The sequence below is a fragment of the Protopterus annectens genome, chromosome 1.part1 (assembly GCF_019279795.1).
Source record: "Protopterus annectens isolate FY-2018-M chromosome 1.part1, PAN1.0, whole genome shotgun sequence".
Lineage (NCBI taxonomy): Eukaryota > Metazoa > Chordata > Ceratodontiformes > Protopteridae > Protopterus > Protopterus annectens.
The window spans coordinates 621,706,246-621,724,679 of record NC_056726.1 but is presented as its reverse complement, the minus strand read 5'-3'; the positions used below and the strand labels follow the sequence as shown (position 1 = coordinate 621,724,679).

General features: G+C 42.0%; 1 protein-coding gene across 1 annotated transcript in view; it reads left to right on the top strand.

Annotated features, from left to right (window-relative positions):
• LOC122814914 (probable ATP-dependent RNA helicase DDX43) overlaps window positions 1-18,434 on the top strand; it is a 1,494,383-nt gene that overhangs the window by 1,451,798 nt on the left and 24,151 nt on the right. The window lies entirely within an intron of this gene.

The window sequence follows — 18,434 nt, the reverse complement described above, 5'->3', positions numbered from 1 at the left end:
ATTCTTTTAAAGCATCTGGCGTTTGTCAAAAACATCTTAAGTTGCCTAGAGTACACAGTAAATGAAAAGAAGTCAAAACTTAGTGCCCTCACAAGACATAATATTCCTGGGTGCCAGCTTAAATACAACGGCTCAGATGGCTTATCTCACGCCAGACAAGCAAAGACAACTGACTCACTACTTCAAAATGATGGCAACAAAGACCCAACTCCCTGCAAGAAAAATTTTGCAGGCCTTGGGATTCATGGCATCTTGCATACTACTAATACCATATGCAAAACTGCATATGAGGAAATTACAATGGTACCTGAAAAGTGTATGGACTCAACACAGCCACAGCTTGGAAACAATAATACCACTCATTCCCTGCCTTCAACAGGAGTTGCTATGGTGGGCTCAGGCATGTCACCTCAACAAGGGTCAGCCTTTTACCTTACCCACAGCCAGGCAAACTATAACAACAGATGCATCGGACTATGCCTGGGGAGCACACATGGCAGGACAAGTGTATTCAGGGCAAATGGTCTGCAGATCAAAGGCATCTACATATCAATCAAAAAGAGACGCTAGCTGTACAAAATGCCCTACCAGCTTTCAAGGACCTCCTACATCCAGGACAACACCACAGTGATGTGGTACATAAACAAGCAAGGGGACACACATTCCTACCCCCTATGCAGGCAAGCAATGACCTTGTGGAACACAGCACTGACCTACCAAGTTCAACTACAAGCACAGTTCCTGCCAGGAAAGAACAACACATTGGCAGACGATCTAAGCAGAAACATCATAGATCCTCATGAGTGGAAACTAGATCCACAAGTATTCGCAATGATAACTCAAAAGTGGAGGAGCCGAGACATAGATGTTTGCCTCCCCCCAAAACTACCAACTACGGAAATTTTGCACAAGGACATACCACACACTAGCATGGAAAGTGGACGCAGTTTCATTCAGTTGGAAAACATTAACAGTGTATGCCTTTCCTCCACTGCCTCTTCTGGCAAAGGTGCTGCTTGAAAGCCAGGTTAGAGAGGCCACAAATGATACTCATTGCTCCAGACTGGCCACGCCAATGCTGGTATCCAATACTAAGGAACATGGCTCAAGGCCCACCATGGATTTTACCTCAGATTCCTCACCTGCTCACTCAGCAAAACAACCAGATTCTACACAGCCAGCTCAAGACTTTAAATCTGGCTGCATGGCAAATTACCAAAACAACCAGTCAACACTTCTCTCTAAAGCTGTTATGGATGTCATTCTGGAGGCCAGGAGGCCCAGCACCAGGAAAGCCTATTCAGACAAATGGAAAAGATTCTGCGCCTGGAACCAGGCTAAAGGCCAAAATCCCCATGTCCCAAATATTCCTCAGATTTTACAATATTTAACTGAGATGTTGCACAAAGGACTTTCCTTTTCATCTATTAAGATCCACGCCTCCACTATTTCAGCTCAATACAACACGGATCCTCCTATATTTTCACATCCATTACTAAGACAGCACCTCAGAGGGGCTAAGAACATAAGACCACCCCAGAGAGCACCAACACCAACTTGGGATCTCAGCTTTGTTTTGGAAAAACTTACACTACCGCCCTTTGAACCAGCTTTTACAGCTTATTTACAGTTTCTATCATGGAAAACTTCCCTGCTGCTAGCAATAATTTCAGCACGAAGAGTCTCAGAGCTACAGGCCCTAATGGCAGTGGAGCCTTTCATCATTTTTCATCAAGACCGAGTCGCTTTATGAACTAACCCTTCCCTTATGCCAAAGGTGGTATCCAGTGTGGCCCTAAACCAAACCATTCATTTACCCACCTTTTATCCAAACCCCCAGAACAAAGGGGAAAGGCTCCTACACTCTTTGGACATTCACAGGTAATTACATTACTAGTTGGATAAAATTAAGGCTTTCAGAAAATCTGACCAGCTCTTTGGATCCTATGCTGCAGGATCACAAGGAAAGGCTATCTCAAAACAGACCATTTCAAATTGGATAGGATATTGTATCCGTTTCTGCTACACACACCATGGGAAACCTGTGCCTGGTAACATTAGGCCCCATTCCACCAGGGCTACAGCAACATCAACAGTCTTCCTCAGAGAGGTATTTTGGAGGCTGCAACTTGGAGTTCAGTGCACACCTTCACCAAGCACTATCACTTACCTGTATACTCTAAAACCAGAGCTGGCTTTGCCACTGCAGTTCTGCAGGGCCTACTAGCTTCTCTAGACCCTGTTTAGTTCCACTGCCCATCCTTAGCTTTGGGATTCAACCCAAGTGTGATGACTGCAGCAGTGTAACACGATGAACATAGTACAGTTTTGTACCTACCATAAATGTAGATGTTCGAGTGTTCACACTGCTGCAGTCCAGGTTACCCTCCCTCCATCCCCTTTGACCTAGCTGAACTTTTCTATACCTTTCTATCCTGTACAACCTTTGTGGTGTATTTGCTTGTAACTGAAGGTATTCCTTTTATTCCTTTTAAATGTTTTATTAGCAATATGTATTGCCTACCTACTTGGGGGCACCTAACATCTGGGGCAAAAAAAACTGAATAAAATGGTGTCAGATGCCTCTTATATACCCCTGGCTCACTGACGTCAGGGAAGAAGCGACAGCAACCGACGCCGGACCAAGACTTTGGAACTCTGGTCGACTGTGGGACCACCTGATGGCAGGATAACCCAAGTGTGATGACTGCAGCAGTGTGAACACTCGAACATCTACATTTATGGTAGGTACAAAACTGTACTTTTTAGTTTAAGATAATTAAGGAAAAGGAAAAAATACTCTCTCCTTAGAAGAGGAGTACTTTACTGTTAAGTCAGATACAGTCTCCATTAGACCCCGAGTGATTGTGTAATGATTCTGTCAGTCATTTCCAGTCATCTGGCTCAACACGGAAAGGTTACATTTGAAGAAACTTTAAACCTTTTGGGAGAATTCTTTTACTGACCTGTAAAAGTTACATCAACCCTTAAAAGTAAACGTGAGGCTATGAGTCAAAAAAAAAAAATATGGACATTTCCCCCGTTAAATACATTTCTGGATTTAAAGTCTCCTCTCTGCATCCTGATCCTGCCTCTTGTTTCCAGAAAAAGCAGATAAGCTTAATAAAGCCCCTTCTGAGAAACTGAGGGTAACTGTTACATGTAGGATGCATGCCTGCCTTAGAATAAAACTATTTCTTGAGAATGTGAATTAGGTAGAAAGTTATTATTGTTTGGCACTTTTACTATGGTATTTGCACCAAGATCTAAAGTAAATAAAAAAAAATACATTGTTGAACATAGCCGCACACAGATACTTTCTTGGTCATTCTTATAACTGCTGTCATCATTTTCCCAGCCATTTTGGTCAACTTCTGTCTCCTTTCTGTTTAATTTATGCAAGTCTTTTGGGTTTCTAATACCATGAGGGAAAGAATCCAATTCTTTAGTCAGAATATGATTAAAGTTCATGAAATTGTTTGGTATTTGGAAACTTACGTGGACCGTGAGCTAAATTTTGACCAACATGTGTCCATTGTCGTGTGAAAGACCTTCTATATTGCACAGCTTATAAACAAAGGGATTGTGTCTAGATCTAGGGATGTCATTTCCCCCACCTTTGCTAAGCGTCTTTAAGCCAATTACTGCCCCTTTAGCATGCATCTGTCCAGACACATGCACCAACTGCAATGCCCACAGAGATACCTTACTATTCTATTTAGACCAACCCAAAGCCCTGTCACTATGCTCTGTATCCTACAGACTGCAAGGGGGTGACCTGTGTCTGGCATACAGGGCGTCCTCTAATCTATTACTAATGGATTTCCTGCACATTAGGAAATCAAATGGCATCTGCAGTACACAGTTTAGAAATCTAAACCTCTTCTGCAACATCAACAGAATGGTTTGGAGAGGGATAGGTATGTCTAGCAGTGAATACTGTTGCTCTGGAATAAACTCCCCATCCAAAAAAAACAAAGTTCATACTTGTCCGTATTCAAGTGCAACTTAGATCTGTGGATGGGAATTTACCCCAGGACTCCCCACTAGGCAACTCCTAAAATGCTTTATTCCATGTATGGGTTTCTTCACATTATAGTATGATTCCATTTATTCTCATTAGAGTTAATATGTAATTTATTGACCATGGGATGGGTAAGGCAATCTATAACTAAATGGGATAGGTTATTTGAAGCATAAAAAGGGGAACTGACCAGGCTTAAAATGGCCTGCAAGGGCAGCTAATCTAGTATTTACCAATGAAATGTAATATTGTTTACATAAACTACCTAAAAAGCAATTTTTTTTGGGGGGGGGGACTCTCATGTCTTCCTAACCCAGAGATCACACTGAATCAAAGTAAAAGAAGAATACACTTAAAGGTGCATTTTCCCATCCCACTGTCCCTGTCAATGCAGTCCTGCTCCATAGAATAACACTAGAGGCATCACTCCGTGAATTGTACTCCACACAGTATTTACTTTTTATTTTTCATTCTTGTAGAAGTGGTTAATTCTGCTTAGTTTCTGCAGAAATACAATATGTGTCGTACTTTATTTTGTAAGAAACCATGTAATTTCTGCTGCTGATACTTAAATTATATTTTACCACTTTTACCCAGAAGCTGCTAAATAGGAAGACTTGATGGATGTAATGTTGTTCTACAACTCGAAAAAATGCATCTACATTTATTTGTATGTATTGCATCATAAAATACTGTGCAGTGTCACCTGGCCACCCATTTACAAATTGTGTCTGTCTAAAAAAGACGTGCTAAGAATAGTACTGATAAAAATGACAGTTAAGGCTATGATGGAAAAAAATCTATTTCTGATCAGGGTAATTCTGAAGGTTGTTAACATAATTGTTTATCCTGAATGAACAGGAGAACTTGACCCTTTCTTCACTTTGATGGTATTAGCATTTCTAAAAGAAATGTAGATAGAAGGATGAAGAATTCTTTGCATATGTGAGGCTCAACAGGTTATTAGAGGGACTGTATTATTGACCAGGGGTAAATAAAATAGTTCACATGGCCCCTAGGTTTACTTGTAGAAGGGGAAAATATGTAGGAATAATTAAATATTGAATATGATGATGTATTTGCTGTCCATCTCAACCTGTAGGATACCAGAACCAACTTGGAAGCTGGCACTTCACAATCTTCAGCCTTTGAGCTCTGCCTCATGTATCCATAATGTGACATTTCTGAAGAAGTTCTAATGATGTAGAGAGAACAAAAGCACTTAAAAGCATAATTGATCTCTCTGGTTGCTGTTTTATTTATTTATTTTTTTTACAGGTTCCATCTTTGATGTTCTTGGACTCTGGCCTTGTCTGAGCAGAGTACATCTCGGAGTCAGTGTGTAGGGGTTGATATCTCAGTGTTAGGTTTGAATGTCAGTGTTTTGGCATCATCACTTCCATTGGGCACTTTGGTCTCGGACAGTTCTGCTCCAGTCTCAACATCTTATCCAAGTTGGTCGACGCCAGGTTCTGGTCTTTTGCTCAGTTCTGCAGGTTCGAGGAGAACCAGGTCCAGCATCCATGTCATTGTTCATCATGGAGAGGATTCTCACTCAGTCTGAGACTGGCATTTCTGTAGTTGGAAGGGATCAGGATGAGTCCACTCTTCCACTTGGTCCATCATATTCTCATTACATAGCTTCTGGAATGCCTGCTCTCTTGGTCTTTGAGCAATTCCTGATTACAGGACCACCTGCATCTTCCGTGTTCCCTCTGGGTTCTCCCATCCCTGGGAGGCTCACATGAAGAGCAAGCACTTGAACTCGCCAGAAGAATCACTCTGAGGATTCTGACCTCGAAGGAGAAGGGTCCCCAAAGTACCCCCGTAAAAACTGCTGTTTTGATGACTTAATGGAACTGATGAAACATGTGAGGTGGACCACCAAAGCCCCTACCCCAGAGGAGTTCCCTTTGGCGTGGGTCCATCTTTGTTGTGGATGGTGCCCCTTCCAGATGCCCTCTTTGATTCATCCTTGACGGCTTGGAGAGAACACACTGTGGTGGCGAAAGTCCCCAGGAAGCTCTATAAAGATTTACTTCTTCCCAAGGATAGACCCTTTTGGAGCAAGGGTCCAGTTGTGGATGCCATTGTGGTTGCTGCTGTCATCACAAAGGACATTGTTGAAGAAGGCTCCACTATCCAGCCTCCTAAAAAGGAGTATTTGGTGTTGGACCATGCTGGAAGGCCCACTTGTGCTTCAGCCACCTTTACCTTGTTTGCTTTGAATTGTGTAGCCCATTTGACAAGACTTCAAAGAGATTTGATCTCAGAGGTGTCAAAGACATTAAAAACATAGCAGCCACAGAAATCACAAAAAAATCTGTGGAATCTTAAATGTCTACACTGCAGTCAGTCACTAACTTGTCCATGAGGCTTCTTTCTAATGCTGCCAATAGTATTGCCCACTGTGCGGTCACTAGCATCACTGTACACTGTCATGCCTGGATGAGCTTATGTAACTTTACAGACTGCTTTATGGTGTCCTTTGTATGCCCCTTTGATGGGCTGTCTCTGTTTCGTCCAAAGAGTGAACAGAATGGTAAAATGCTTTCTGCCTTTTGGATCCATTCACTCCTCAGAGGTCCTTTTCCAGCAGCCAGAAAGGGCTAAAGTAGCTCTTTAGTAAGTCCCAGCAGTCCTGGTGAAGGGACACTTGAGATGGGAACTTCAGTGGGCACCGTCCAAGGGGCAGGTTTGGTCTGCAGAGCCAGGTTTCTGCACGCCCTTTTTGGGGAAGTCTTTGTAGCATCCCTGAAAGGTCGCCTGACTGCTGCTGTGTGTGTGGATGCAGTTGGTGGGCACTTGACTGCCCCAAAGCTTGGGAAGCAATCACTTCAGGTATTGTGGTGTTGAGAATTTTATACAGAGGTTATACCATTCCCTTTTTATACACCCCAAAGAGGAATTCAAAGTCCCAACATTTCACCTTGTCAGCAAAGTGAAGCAGCTTCTCAACCGAGTCATCTAAGAGGTTCCACCACGAGACCAAAGAAGATCCGGAGTCTACTTAAGATTTTATTTTTTTTATTTTATTTTTACGTTTGTTTACCGGGATAGTCCAACTGGGTATTAACCCTTTTTCAGTGGAGATGGAGGGGGGGCACCAAGTTACACAGAAACTTAGTTAACTGTGTCATAATTAAAATATGCAGATATTTGAAATACAATTAGTAGTAATATAAGTAGAAACAGCAAATTACAAATGTAGGTTGACTCGCACGTAGGTTTTACATACAGTGAACTTTTGTACTTAGTACATGTTTTATACTTAGTATATTTTTTTTATTGATGCAAACCAGTAATTGGTATATTTTCCAGGAATTGTTTGAGGATCAAGTAAGACTATTCAAAGAAGATTAGTATTAGTTTAGACATAGAAAAAGTTAAAAGAATACATTCTATAATAGAAAGGATAACAATGAATCTGATGTTAATCTTCATCTAATCCTTGATGGTGGGTTCGGTTCCGAGCCCTTGGAACCGACTCGGCCATTCATTTTCCAGCTCATGCTCTCCAAACTCTTGAGCCAGGCTTTACCCATAATGCTCCTTACAGAGATTACCCCAGATCTCGTTTGCTGCTTCGCAGACCAGATGTGCTTTTACTTATCTCTCGGGCCTTTGCGATTCTTGTAAGTTGACCCTTTTTCCTTCAAAAATTTCCTTGTACTCTTGTCATTAATACTATTTCTAATCGCTCCTCTTCCTGTTGTGTATTTTTCTATAACTCTTTATAACACTATTACCATATGGTATATCTTTCTCTTACCATAGTTGGTAATCCTTTCTGCTATACCTTTAAGTTATTGTGATTACCATCGTTGGTAATTTTTTTCCTCCTTTGTTTTTCCTGTATTAAAACAAGACAAAAAAAATCTTTTCTAAAATCCTCTTTACTTGGATAATGGCAGATCAAAAACAGTCTCCTTCTAAACCTAAGGGCGCTTCAGGTTTTAAGAGATGCAAGAAATGAGGGTAAAATGCCCAGTTCGGATGGGCACACTTTGTGTTTATTGCTTAGGAAAAATTCATTTGCAGGAGAATTGTGTGATTTGTCACGGCTTCTCATCTTGCACTTTAATGGATAGAAAGAATAAGTTGGTCTTGAAAGGCCTTATGAAATATTCTTTTGACGAGGCCATTTCTGGTTCTAAGGAGAAAACTGGGGAAGCAGGAAGAGAGCATTTTTCGGTTCCAGATTCCTCAGAACTAACTAAAAAGATACCAAAAATTTCCATGGCACCAAAAAGTTCTTCGGCTCCAGGAAACTTGACGCAACCTACTAAACCACATTCAGAATGGATGGATATCTCTGTATCAGCTCCAACAGAGTCCTCGGTTCTGAAGACAAATTTGTCACCTCCACGAACCACTTACCATCTGCGGACCCCTTCAGAGATGCTCCTTTTGTGGAAGTTGGACGATCTAGGTCTCCTTCCACCTTATCAGTGAGGTCTACTAAGAGCCTATCTGAACAGGGCATCATGAGGTTAGTGGATCAGCTCCTTGTGGCACGAGGACTACCCTCAGTTCCTAGCCAATCTGGCGTCGAGACTGTACATTCTATGTCACCTACTTACACTCCTGCAACTCTACCAGAGCCCTTGGAGTCCACAGTTCCGAAAATTCTGGCTCCAACTGACTATTCCGATAGCATGTCTGTCTTGGGTTCTGACAACCCAACTTGAGTATTTCCGAGTCTTTGGCACTGGAGGACTCCCAGTGTCGGGACTCATTGGTCAATTCCTAAGATACATGGCACCCTTTTGGTTCCGTCTGAGTCATCCATGCCTCTTTATCCTTCAGGGATTCTCAGTCTCTGCCTTACATGTCAGAACAGATTTCTTCCCCTTCCTCTTGGCTGGAACTACCACTGACTTCATCCCCCAGACAGAGGGTGCCAAAGTCCCAGGTGATGCCCACCTTGGTGGTCACCTCTTCAGAAACTTCCCTGGAACATCCCCCTGAGAAAGTCCCTGCAAAGAGGAAATGGAAGCACCTCGACTCCCCGGAAGAGTCTTACACGGAAGATACTGACTTTGATGAAGCGGAAGGTTCCACTTAATTCACTCCCTGAAGATGTTTCCTTCGGGGACATCCTTGAAATCCTTAAACAGAGGGGGGTGGCTGGTTGTCCACCCAGCCTTCCTCAGAGGAGTCAGTATACCTGGAGGCTTTTTGCACCCAACCCCCCACTTCTTGGATTTCTCCGCCCGCTGACGATCTCGTCAAACTGATTGCTCAGCGGGCATGGAAGATACCCGACGCTATAGAGCCTATCCCAAAGAGGCCGGATCGTATTTTATCTGCACCTAAAGAGGAACCAAATTGGTCAAAAGGAGTCCCTGTTCACGCTGTGGTAGTAGCAGCAGCAGCAGCCACCAAGAGAGAACTCGCAGAAGAGTCATCCTCCTAACAAGGAGTCCAAGACCGTTGGATAGATTCGGGAAGCGTATTTTGCTTCAATGACCTTTGCTCCCAGGTCCTTGAATTATATGGCACACTTTACTAGATTACAAAGAGATTTGATTAAAGAACTTTCAAATTCTCTGTCAGGCGCAATAGCTGAGGAGATTCAAGATAGTTTCCTCCCAGCTTGCGACCCTAGAATCCATCACTAATTCTTGTATGAGGCTCATAGCACATGCAGCTGAAGGGACGTCCGGAGCAGCAGGTTCAGGTATAGCCTTCAGAAGGCACTCCTGGATACGCTTATACAACTTTGCGGAGCCATTCAAAGCATCATTTGTCAATGCTCCCTTTGACGGATCGACCCTGTTTGGTCCAGAAGTTAAAGGACCATTATGAGCAAACAATGAAAAAATATATATTTTTTTATCTTGCCATGATTTACTGCACCTCTTAAAGTTGCCTGCAGCAAAATAAGTACTCATTCCTAATTTACTCTTGTCTGCCCTCATGGGGGCAGACATTGTGATTCCTTTGGAAAGCTAAATCTGTCTCAATGCACAGACTGTGAGAATAAATAGCCCTACCATTTGTTGTCAGACTAGACTTCCATTCAGTTAGAATGGACCACCTGAAAAAAAATGCCAAGTTTGAGAGTCTGCAGCTCATGTGTCATTGACTGGTATGTGTGCTGAGTTTTACAAATGTTGTCCCTATTGATGTACTACACATTCTCCGAAAGAAACTTGCAAAAGTGTCAACAAATTACTGAGATAAAGCCTTTTCACAAGGAGCAGTTTTGCAAGTTTCAACTCCTGGCCAAGTTACTCCTTCCATCTCCCCTCCTTCAATGGGCTACAGTGTCACATTTCCAGCTTGGGTAGATTCAGCTATTTCGTCAGCTTTGCATGACAATAGACATCAAAAAAATCACAGCCTGGTGTGCCACTAAAACTGTTCTCTTGTAGGTCTCTTCACTTCTGAATAGCATTTCCCCATGAATAAAAAACAAACAAAAAAAAAAAAAAACAAAGCACACACATCAGTCCAGAGTTTGGCCCAGTCTATTCATTTCTTAATGTGCACAGTAAAACATTCAGTTTATAATGCATTCTGGCTGCTGACATGGTTATCTTTACATAGTTATTCTCTTATTGTATAACCTGAACTTATGGTATTCAATGCCAAGCTTTACAATAGTTCTCATAGGTTCATAAGTAGGTACTAGGCTATCTGCCCGAGTGCATTTATAAGCCTAGCCAGAGTGCGTCGTCTTTCACCGTTCCATAGTTTCTTAACATTGACCCTCCAAGCCTCTGATGTGACCCAGTACTTTGTCAGTATACTGTAAATACAAATATTTGTGCACATATGACACGTACAATAATACATATATACCATCATTAAAACAAGATAAATGCAATATAAATCATATCAATGTAGTTATGATTTCTAGTTTATGATCCTGTTTGTCTATGAAAACTTTTTTGAATTTATGTTCAAGCAGTTGTATATTTGTTGTATATTATCTTGTTTAATTGTTTCTCAATATTCTAACCACTGTATGCTGCATCATTTGTAAAACTCTCATTTTACTCCTTTTATATGTTCTATGCTCTTTGCACAAAATAGCTATGTTTGTATAATTTATTTTTATTATTTTTTATAATTGTTTACTATGTATCTGGAGCTTTTCTCCATGAGCCACTGCTGAAAACGGTCACCTTGTGTCCAGTTGGACTAATCTGGTAAACAAATGGAAAATAAATAAAAAATAAAATATACTAAGAAAATCAATCAATATGCCAAGAAAAATCAAAAACATAAGAAAAAAAACACAGAAGGAAGGAAAATGTTTCCTTGATGCTGTCATGAAAATCCCACTCACTTATTCAGATATTATTGGCAAACATATAGTCAGGCACACTGATATCCCACTCACCAGGCTAAACAAGGAGAAGGTTACTGTCAGCTGCCTGTTGATTGCCAGGATCCGCCAAATAACCCACGCACTCAGGTCACTCCACAGTTGGTGTGAATGACCTGAGACGTACCTCCCTGGACTACATGAAGAGAGACATGGAAGAGCTCTCCGCAGGTATGACCCTAGACCTGAGTAGCATTCTGCAATCGTCCAGAATGATACCGCAGTACAAGGACAAAATGATTGACTTCAACAATTGGCTAAGCTTCTAGTGTCATTCTAAAGGGATCCAGTATCTGGCTGCCTGGGACGCCATGGTCAACAGACCACGATGCTTTGCCAGAGATGGCCTGCACCTGTCGCCCCTGGGATTCTGGATACTGACTAAGGCTCTTGCTGCCCCTATAGTGCCTTTTTTATACAAGGTTCACATGACAAATTCACCACCGTAACAGGAACAGGCAAGCAAAAACTGAGGGTAATGCTACTCATAGCTAGAAGTCTAAATCTCAAAATGCACTCACTCAAGGCACTCCTTAAAATGGAGAACATCGATATCTGTGCAGTGACTGAGACCTGGTTCAAGGTTCCAGAGAGCACCCCTGCACTACCAGGCTATAACTCATACCACACTTTTCGGCCACGTAACCTGGATTGGAACACCAAAGGCGGAGGAGTAACCATACTCATTAAGGATATCCACACCTCCAGGCTAGTTGCTCAGCATAATGCATCCAAGATTATCCAAGTGCAACTAACTCTGAGCAAAACTGCAATCCAAAATTGTAGCTTGCTACAGATCCCCCACCATGCCCCTGGATTCCCACTCCTCTTTTTTTGATGTACTGGGAAATATTAGGGTTCAACCAAACACCCTAATAATGGGCGATTTCAACTACCCCACCATTAACTGGGAAAGCTACTCATGTACCAACTCCTTCACTCAACTCTTCCTGGACTTCATAAATTCCAATGCCCTGGGTCAACTTATCCAGACCCCCACCAAGGGCAACAAGGTCCTAGACCCAGTCATTACCAACATGAGTGACCGGTGTTCCACACCTGAAGTCAACTCCTCGGTCAGATCCAACCATAAGCTAATCACCCTAGATATCCACCTCCTGCCACCACCCCTCATTAAGGAAACCACGGTAAAAAATTTCTCCAAAGCCAACTTCATGCTTCTTAAGACAGAAGTGGCGAACTTCATGACACCCATGCAGATGGACAATACAGTTGCGACTGCTGAATCCAACACAAATGCACTCTATAAGCACTTACGCGAGTGCATGGATCGTGATATCCCAAACAGAACCAAGAAGCTATCCTCCAAAAAAAGGAAGCCAATCTGGTGGTCCCCTGCCATTAACAAACTACAACAGAAAGAAGAAACTGTTGCAGAGAGTAAAATCCCATGAGTGGTGGAGCTCCCTGGTCAGCCTCAGAAGCTGAGATCCCTTATAAGTGACTCCAAAGCTAGGTACAAAAACAAAATTGCCACTGATCCTAAGGACAACCACAAAGCATTCTATAGCTAAGTCAAGAATCTCCATGGCAACACCCAGATCTGCTCTGAGTTACAGCACAACGGCATGAAAATTACAGAACCAACTGATATTGCCAACATCCTGGCAGATAGGTTCAGTGCTAACTTTACCCCCTCTCACCCCCTAAAGGGCCCATATCTATACAGGAAGAATGCAGAGTCCCTGTAATCACAACTACACAGGTAAAAGCTGCACTCTCTAAAGCCAAAAACACAGCATCCATGGGGACTGGACAACATCCCAGGCTGCGTTTTACATGAACTTCAGAACAAACTGGCTCCCCACCTAAGCACCATGTTCAATCATAGCCTCACATCAGGCTTTGTGCCCACTGAATGGTGCACAGCAACAGTTATCCCACTCCACAAAGGGGGAGCCACCACTGATCCTGGGAACTATCACCCTATTAGCCTGATGAGACTGGTCTGCAAGGCCATGGAAAGTATCATCATGGAACTCATAAACAAAGACATTGGTAACCTCTAAACTCTGGACCCCACCCAGTTTGGGATTGTGAAAGGCAGATCATGCCTCCTGAACCTAATCGATTTCTTTGAGGCAGTCACCAAAGCCGTAGATGAGGGTAAGGTGGTTCACACAGCCTATCTTGACCTTGCCAAGGCTTTCGACACCATCCCCCATTCTGGAATTATAGCTAAACTCACTAAACAAGGTATAAATCCCTACATCACAAGATGGGTTGCCAACTGGCTCACTGACAGAACCCACACTGTAAAAGTTGCAGACTCCAAATCTGACTTCAAACCGGTGACAAGTGGAGTATCACAGGGTTCAGTCCTGGGACCTCTCCTGTTAGCCTGTACTTCATAGAAGTAGATACCAAACACAGAAGGCATCTGGCTAACGAAGTTCGCAGATGACTACAAACTAGTAGCCATAGTAGAGTCCCCAAATGATGTGGACATCCTACAGAAGGGCCTCACTGAGACAGATGCCTGGTGTCAGAGCCATGGCCTCAAGCTCAATGCCAAAAAGTGCATTGTCATCCCCTTTTGTAAAAACTCTGTACCCATGAACTACCACATAGGCAGCAGTCTACTTCACACCGAATGTGTGATAAGAGACCTTGGGACCCAGGTGGACAGTAGTCTCTCCTTTGATAATCACATCACCACAGTAGTCAGGAAGTCCTCCTACGTGGCACACCTCATCACAAAAGGGTTCTCATCCAGGAAAAAAGAGGTCACTGTTCGCCTCTACTCTCGGCACTCATTAGACCCATTATAGAGTACAACACCCTTTTGGAATGTACCTCACAAGACATCTGCAGCAGCTGGAAAGGCCACAGAAGTACCTCACAAATAGAATTACTGGCCTCAAGCAGATGCCCTACACTGACCATCTCAAAAAACTCCAGCTTTACTCCATATCATATCGCCTATTCCTAGGTCATTTCTGCCTAACATATAAAGCTATGTCAAACCCAGCGCTGTTGGACATGCTACACGTAAAGAAATCCCAGCCAGCTACACGCTCTATGGACCTAAACCTTGTCACCACAATAAACAGGACATGCTGGAGGGATAGATTCCTGTCCCAGAGACTTCCCATACTCTGGAACAAGCTACCCATCTACGTCAAGCAAAGTTCATTAGCACTCTTCAAGAAAAATCTTTGAGAGGATGAGAAATAGGAAATATACTACGGGAATCACTTCTGTGGCTCTGCTCGACAGTGGCACAGGAAAATAACTTTCTTGGGTGGCATAAGCCAGGGAACCTTGTTGGCTAGGCTTACTTTTAGGCCCTTGGGCCATTAGCCTAGTACCTACCTATGAACCTATTATTATACTAAATACAATATTATGTAGCATTGAAATGTGCTGACATTATAAGGGTGACAGTTCATTATTACTCATAAAGCAAATGTCAGAGTTGAAAAGTTCAAATAGTGGATAAAGAGGAGAAGAGAGTGAGAAAAAGTATTTGTTATAAGTAATAATTATGGTAGATATGGGAGGCAGGAGAAAAAATGAGTAAAAGCAACATTACAAGTAAGAGAAACGAAACCAAGGAAAAGAAGAAATAACAGACAACAAGATTTACAGCTGCAGACTGTCAAGTGGATTGGTAGCAGGTGTCATAAAACTGGGTTTGGAGAAAAGTTTGGTGACTTTGAACAAACAGATTTGTCTGCATTAACCGTGTATCATGTGTGTGTGGTGTAAAAGAACTATAAAGCAAATCTGCACTGATGCCTGCTTGCTTCCCTGCTGAGGGGGACACTTGTGCAAGTGTAGTGGGATGGCAGCATACCTCTCACCATCATAGAACAAATCTGGACAAGGCCATAAATAATAGGGGGACAAAGGCCCAAAAATGGGGACAATTTATAAATATTGCACTTACAAACTTAGAAAGTTGATAAACAGGTTTTGCATTAGAGTGAATTTTCTTAAGGATATGAAGTCTGAAAATCAAATGCCTGTCAATGTTCTGACTTCAGTGTTCAGTGATTTGACCGAAAACTGCAATTTTATGAAAAACAGACAAAAAATCTGGACTTTCTGCAAAAATCTGTGCTGTTGAGAGATATGGATGGGAGTCTTGAACCAACACCCATCAATCATTTTCATTTGTTTGCCAAAGCCCATTACAGCAGTGTATTGCAGAGAGGTGGAAAAAGCCTTAAATTTGACTGGTATGTTTGTTTTATTTTATTTTATTTTACATTTGTTGATTGGGAGAGTCCAACTGGATTGCAAGTCCATTTTCAGTGGAGGCCGGGGAGAAAAGCTACAAGAGAACAATTTTTTTTACAAAACGTAGTTTTAAGGACAGACTTTTGGCATACAATTTCCATAGAAGAGACTTTGACATACATATTAACTAACAGGATACATTTGTTCTCTTCAATATAATAATACATTTTAGGAGATATTAGGTAAAAACAGAGAGACTTAGAATAAGGCTCTGAGAGAGCAGATGATGCTTGCTATAGTTGAGAAGATAACAAATTGATTCACTATATGTCTTCTCCTGGTTTTAGTTACTTATGGAGACCTCAACATTGCTGGGGTAGTTTTCCCTAACCTCTGGAGAGATGAGATGAGCAGTAGATTAACAGTCTTAAGTGGGTACAGTACTATGATTGGTTGGCTTAGCAGAGTTACTTAAGTTAAGTGAAGTGTTTTAATGAGACATTCGCCAGGGGGGATACAGAAGCACAGTCGATTATTCAAAAAGTGAGTTTTAACAACTGTGACGGGGATTTGTTGTCAGTTATGTGGGCAGGAAGGGAGTTTCAGGTTTTTGCTATACAGTGGCTGTAGACAGACTTACCAGCTTCATTGTTATATTTGGTTACTTTGAGGAGGTTTTGTGTGGTAGACCTCAAGGGCCTGGCAGTTGTATAGGGTTGCAAAAGATTTTGTAGGGCTGGGGTGTTTTCAGAGTTATGTATTATTTTGTGGGCTAATGATAGTTGATTGAGTTGAAGTAGTAGTGATAGTTCTAGCCAATTGAGTTTTTTTAGGCATTCACAGTGATGTGTTCTGATGGGAGAGGTTGTAGCAAATTTGGCTGTCTTATTGTAACAACTATCAAGTTTGTTTAGGTCAGATTTGTTGAGATTTGTAAGCACGGGGGAGGCATAAAGTAGGGAGGATAGTAGGCGAGTCCTCGCTGTTGTAGTTTTGGAGTGGTCAGTGAGGAATTTTTTATTGCAATACAGTAGGCCAAGTTATTTATGTACTTTTTATGGTTATAGAAATATGTGGGTCAAATCTAAAGTGATTATTTCAACCTCTAGTAGTTTGGTATGATTTGTGGGGGTGAATGTGGTCTAGTTAAAGGAGGAAATGAAGAAAGAATCAGTGGGAGGTGTGGCTCTGTGGGGTTTGTAATCCAAGTTTCTGCTAGAGAAAAGCATTCTTGTGTTAGGGAGTGAATGATGTCAATTGATTTGGCTGCGCATATTATGGTGGTATCATCTGCATATTGCACTATTGAGGCTTTAGGAGTACTGTTTGGGAGTTGATTGGTGAAGGGGATAAAAAGAAATGGCCCCAGGATGGAGCCTTGGGGTACTCCTATGGAGACTGGTAGGGAGGGGGAGAGTTGGTTTTGCCACATAACAGTTTGTTTACTTCCTTCTAGGTAGTTTTTGAACCAGGAGATGGCAGGGGTGGTAAGGTTTAGAGTTGCTAGTGAAAGAAGTTTATTGTGGTTAACCATATTGAATGCTTTGGACAAGTCAAGGAAGGTGGCAGATACAAGGAGTCTGTTGTTTCTGTGAGTATTGACAATGTTGGTGAATTCTCTTAGTGCAGTGGAGGTGGTATGGAAGGGTCTAAAGCCATGTTGTGTTGCTATTAGATTATTTTTTAGGAGATATTTCATTAGTTGCTTGTGTATTACCCTCTCTAAAATTTTAGATAAAGGGGGTAGTACGGCTATAGGGCAGTAGTTATTGAGTTCCAGAAAGGTTCCCCCTTTATGTAGAGGGATGATATGTGATATTTTCCACAGCTTGGGTACTATACACTCAGAGATGGATCTGTTAATTAGGATGGAGACAGGATATGATATGGCTTCTGCAGCCAGGTGGAGGCATTCAGCGGGTAATTTATCTGCAGCTAGAGATGTTGGTTTGAGCTTGTGGAGTAGTTTTTCACTGGATTTGGTTGGTTCTGGGTGGAAGCTGAACTTGGGGCAATTGTTAGGTGGGGGTGGTGGATTTGCAGGGGTGGGGATGTTGTCATAGGGTTGGTTGTTTGCAAGGGTCTGGATGGTTTCTGTAAAGTATTTATTAAATTGAGTGGGGATGTCTTCTTGTTATCTATTTTTTGGGTTGGGGTAGTTGTTTTACCTGGTTGTAGAAGAGAGTTAATTGCTGCCCAGAATTTTTGTGGGTTGTTCTGTGCTTATCCTGTAACTTTTGATACTAAGATGTTTTGTCTGTTTTGGTGAGTTTTTTGGCTTTGTTACATTGTTCAATTTATATTTGTTTGTTCAATTGTGATTTACTGTTGAGGTAATTGGTCCAGGCCTTGTTTTTTTTTTTTTTTATTTTTTTTGAGGAGGGATTTTGTGTCTGGGGTTAACCAGGGGGCATATTTAGTTTTAATTCTTGTTGTTCTGGAGGGGGCATGATGGTTAAGGGTGTTTAAGAAGGTAGTTTTGAAATATAGTACAGCTTGATCAAGAGGTAGGTTTTTTAGGGGGGTCCAGTTGCACATTTTTAGGTCATTTATAAAGTTGGAGCAGTTAAAGTGTTTTTTTGTTTCTAATTAGGCGCGTAGATATTTGGGTCACTTGTGGTGATTTTGATCTGAGTAAGAATGTGGCTTGGTGGTCACTCAGTGTCTGGTAGACACCCTGCTAGGGATATCAGTGATGGGTGGGATACGAGTATCCAATCTAGAGTGGATTGGTGTTTGGTTCTCTTGTCTGTTCTTGTGGGGGAAGTGATGAGTTAGGTTAGGCCATGTAGGTTAATATGGGGAGAGTGGGTTATGACTGGAACAGTTTTGCCAGTCAGTTTTAAGGTCTCCTAATACTATGCT